The sequence below is a fragment of the Corvus brachyrhynchos genome, unplaced genomic scaffold (genome assembly GCF_000691975.1).
Source record: "Corvus brachyrhynchos isolate BGI_N302 unplaced genomic scaffold, ASM69197v1 scaffold61, whole genome shotgun sequence".
NCBI classification, from domain to species: domain Eukaryota; kingdom Metazoa; phylum Chordata; class Aves; order Passeriformes; family Corvidae; genus Corvus; species Corvus brachyrhynchos.
The window spans coordinates 1,908,938-1,913,239 of NW_008236478.1; the positions used below are offsets into that span (position 1 = coordinate 1,908,938).

At 47.7% G+C, this 4,302-nt stretch overlaps 1 long non-coding RNA gene across 1 annotated transcript in view; it reads left to right on the forward strand.

Moving 5' to 3' along the window:
- Positions 1 to 2,045, forward strand: part of LOC108444641 — a 4,916-nt gene extending 2,871 nt beyond the window's left edge. The window contains exon 2 of the long non-coding RNA XR_001859270.1: positions 951 to 2,045. This is a non-coding gene — a long non-coding RNA (uncharacterized LOC108444641). The remainder of the gene's footprint in view (positions 1 to 950) is intronic.
- Positions 2,046 to 4,302: the final 2,257 nt, after the last annotated feature.

Here is a 4,302-nt window from a genome sequence, read left to right on the forward strand (position 1 = left end):
CCTCCCTTCAGAGAGCACATCCCTGGGGGCTGGAGAGGGCAGGGCTGGGCTCCCTGAACAAGGGTCAGAGAAGATGCTGGACTGACACCTCCCAGCAGGATTTCTACCCACAGTTGCAACTCTCAAGATCCACCCTTGTTTCCTATATGGGCTCTACAGAGAATTAGCAGTGGCAGAGTGCTGATGGCACTGGAGAACTGCTGGTCATGCTGTCAAATACCATCAGGGCTTGAAAAGCAATGTCAGCTGCATCCCCTGGGTGTTATATATTTCTTTTCTAAGGCCAGCAGGTGTTAGCCTTATAGTGGGGTGAGCACATCCATTTCACCCAATCATTGCTGGAAACCATACTATTGAGGACTGGCTGAAACATGACGTTTTCCACAGTGAACTTCAAATGATGTACCGTTTGGGCAGAGCAGGGACAGTTTCCTCTCACCAATATTTCTATGACAGTGTATTTTTGATAGCAGATGAAAAATCCTTCCATTAAAGAGAAAAACCCCTTTTATTTAGCTTTTAAAATAATTTGAACTATTGGTAGGTAAGAAAAAAATTAATCTGGACATCTTTTCTAATTTATTGTGTTTAAAATATAAATGCAGGGTATGTTTCTGGAAATTATCTTCCATTGGAGAAAAAACTGCAGGGCTTGTAGGTCTTTGTAATGATAGGAGAAATATTTAGAAGAAAGAAGAAAAAAACCCCAGTGTTTCTGGAGGAGTTTTGGAAGGAAACATGTCAAGTGTAAATTGGAAAATGTAGAAATACTCCCTGCCTTTCAGTTCTCAAAGTCTAAGGAGACTTTTTATATTAGTGACTCTTGCTTTGTATAAATGATGGTGCCATACTGGTACTGTGCCCTCACAGTGTGTATCAATTCACATTAGAGGACCACACAGACTTTTACAAATGTATTTTCTTCTCCTTCTTCTCCTTCCAAAATACAGATCGATTTCTTTATCTGCTTTGCACGAGTGTGAAGACACCAAGACACAGAGATGGGAGTGGCCTCACTCAAGGTCACACTGCACAAATTATCATGGCAAGAGTCACTCATCAGTTGCTGTGAGGAATAGCAGAGGAAGATGTGGTCCAGCATTATATGTTGCACTACCATCATGGCACTGTCTTTCAAATCCATTCTGAGATCACCAAATCCTCTTGCCATCTCTGACAAGCAGAAGAAACAGAGGCTGGTCCAAACTGACTTCTGGTGCTACAGACACTGAAGTCCTTGCAAAGGGAGAAACTTGGGATGTCACTGGCTGAAGATGCCCCAGGTTACCGTGAAGATATTAGAAATCGAGGCACATGCATATTGTGGCTGTTTTTCCTGACCTTGGGGTCACATGTAAGGAAACAATTGTTGGGAAAGCAAAGGGGAAAAGAAAAGTTATTCCTCTGGGGCCCTGACAGAAGGAATAAGAATGTGGGGGCACCTGGGGTGGCCATGGAACAAAAAACCTGAAACATCTTTTCGCCCATTTGTTCTGCATTTTCCACTCTGTGGGTCCTGCTCCCCTCTTTCCTCGCCCTCCCCCAGCTTGCCTGGTGATTCAGGAAGAAGAGGCCAAGGAGAGTAATATTGTGCTGGAGATAGGACTGGAAGGGCAGTAATTTAGACTCAGAGGCTTATAGTATTATTGCCTGCAAAGCCATTCATGGGAAATGATTCCACCCATCCCCATTCCGCTCCCCCCCCATCCCGCTCTCCTTGCTCTGCAATAACAATAACAGAAATGCCTTCAGGAGGCTTTTCTACTCAAAATGCAGGCAAAGGAGCACTTTTCTCCACCACCCCTCTTCTTTCCCTTCTCTTCTCCCTGCACTCACTTGTCCCCCCTGCCTCTAAGCCTAACTGCTGCTCCCTCCCTTCTCACTCCCCCCCCACGGGATAAAAAAATAAAAATAATAATAGGGGTAATAAGAGAGGAGGTAATGGAACGTTCTCCAACTGGGCACATGTCAGAAGCCATTATATGTGGTGCAGATTTGCATAATTCAAGAAGCATCAAATTAAATTTGCATAATTCCTTTGATTACACTTGTTATTAAATGTAAGTGACATTGATTTACAAAATGGCCCAATATAAGGTTAATAGCAAATGTCACCTTCCAGCAGGGTGAATAGGGTGCGTGTGTGGTGGTGGTGGTGATGGAGGAGGGGGAGAGGGGGGCCTGGGGAGGAAGGCGAGCAGACAATTGATTTCTGCTCCTCTCTCTTCCTTAAAGGGCTCAGATCTCCTTTGCAGAGGAGCTCTCGGCTCTCCAAGGGCTGCACTTGGCTCTCACGGGGATGCAGTGTCATCAGGATGCCCTGCCAAGTGGCATTGGTGCCATGACTCTGCTACCTCCTGCTCTGCACAGAGACATGGCATGGCCCCTGAGCCAGTTCCCAATGGGAGCCAGGCAGGGTGGAAGGAGCAGGGAAAGCCAAAATGTGTCTCTCCCAGGCCCAGGCATGCTTGGTGGGCAGGAAAAGCGGCTTGGATGGCATCTTTGTAGGAAGGTCTCATTGAGGCAAGTTTTTTAAAATAATATGTGAGCTGGACCTGGGCTGTGTCCAGCTGGCAGGACACCCTGTACATCTGCCAGGACAACACTGGGAGGGAGTGAGAGCAATGGTAGGAGCAGTGCCTGAAATGCCAGCTCTGATGGCAGAGATTACATGGTAAAAACACATCTGTGATTATGGCAAGACCTGATTTTTGCACTCTCATAAGCCCTCTGAAGCTCTAGAAGTCCATGCCCAGGATGAAATCAGTGCACCCACCTTTCAGATCCCAACCTAATCACATGAAGCCAGGTCTAATAATCTAGATGATTATCTACTGCATGAGAGACATGAAATTTTACAGGCCTTTGGGCAATCTAAAAGGAAGCTGCAGTATGAACATTTCTAATGCCCTACACAGTGTCCCACATCAATTGAAGAGCGTTGCCTTGCCGCATCCCAAACGCCCAATGCTTGCTCCACAGCAGGATTTATTATGACCCTCCTGAACCCAGATTCTCAAAGGTGCCCAGCAATTTGGAGTGCCAAACTTCAGACAGTTGAAGAAAATATTTGTAGTGGCTAATGGCTCAGGCCTGGTTTCCATTCCTGTTGTGAGGAAAGAAGATGAGTGTCTGGATTTGGGGGACAGGCTTAAAAGGGTGAATGGAATATGCAGGACCATTGTGTACACCCCAGATTTCTTGGGAGTGTGCAGGAGGTGTCTTTGTGCAATGTCAAGGGATTGGTCTTTACTTTGAATATTTGTGTCTTTTGAGCAGGTGTTGTGCTTCCCTCTGCAAAGCAGCATTCCCCTGCGGCCTGATGACAGGCCCCTTAATGCAGAAGATGCAGGTTGTATTCCCAGACCTGTCAATCCTGTGCTCTCTACTGTATCCCTCCCACACCCAGGCACATCTTGGCTGGTGAGCCTGCAAACTCTTTGGAGCTCTGCTTCAGATCCCTCTATGTGGTCTCACAGACTGCTCCACACAGTGGTTCCCAAATGTGTGCCTCTTGCCTCCCTTCCGAGGCTGGCAGGGATGTTTGAGCAGGTCCTGACCCAGACCCCATCAGGATGCATCAACCCTTAATGCATTACCTGAAAACCAGCTGCTGGCAGTACAGTTTTGCAGGGTGTTGTGGAGGGTGTTCCTCTGCAACAGCTCTGTCTTGAAACTCAGTGTCAATCACACTCCCTGGCCATCACGCCCACTCAGACATGGGGATGCTGACTTGAATGAGGAGAGTGAGAGGCTTGTTTTTAACATGGATTAGGGCCTGTGAAATTTCCTGCCAGTTTTGGAGGTGCAAGAGATCCCAGCCCAGGCATGGCTGGTGCTCACGTGTGCAATTCCATCCTGAGCTATTTTCGTGCCAGCATAAGCCGTAACTCTCCCAGGTCAAAGTTGGCATGGGCAGAGGCAGTTAGCACTGGCAGCTGCTCCTGCTGCTTTGCCAGGGGAGAGGGTCATTTCTTTTCCCTTCCTCTTGCTACTTTGGCAGCTGCCAGGCTGGTACAGAGCTCCCCTCGCCGTTAGAAGGATGGGGAGCTGGTCTGGAGCCCCTGGAAGCTGGCAACAGGCAATCAGGCAGCGGTGAGAGAGACTCTTATTAAGGGTAACCCTGGCTCTGGCTGACAATTGCTGACATCGTCATATTTAGCACCCGCATGCAGCGAGCCTGAGAGACACTCACGCACTGGGTGAGCCAACTGCAAATTAATCGTCAGTTCATTACTGCTCTGTGCCTTTCATCCTGACAGCAGCCTTTCAAACGTGGATATAATTGGAAGGGTCCATGTG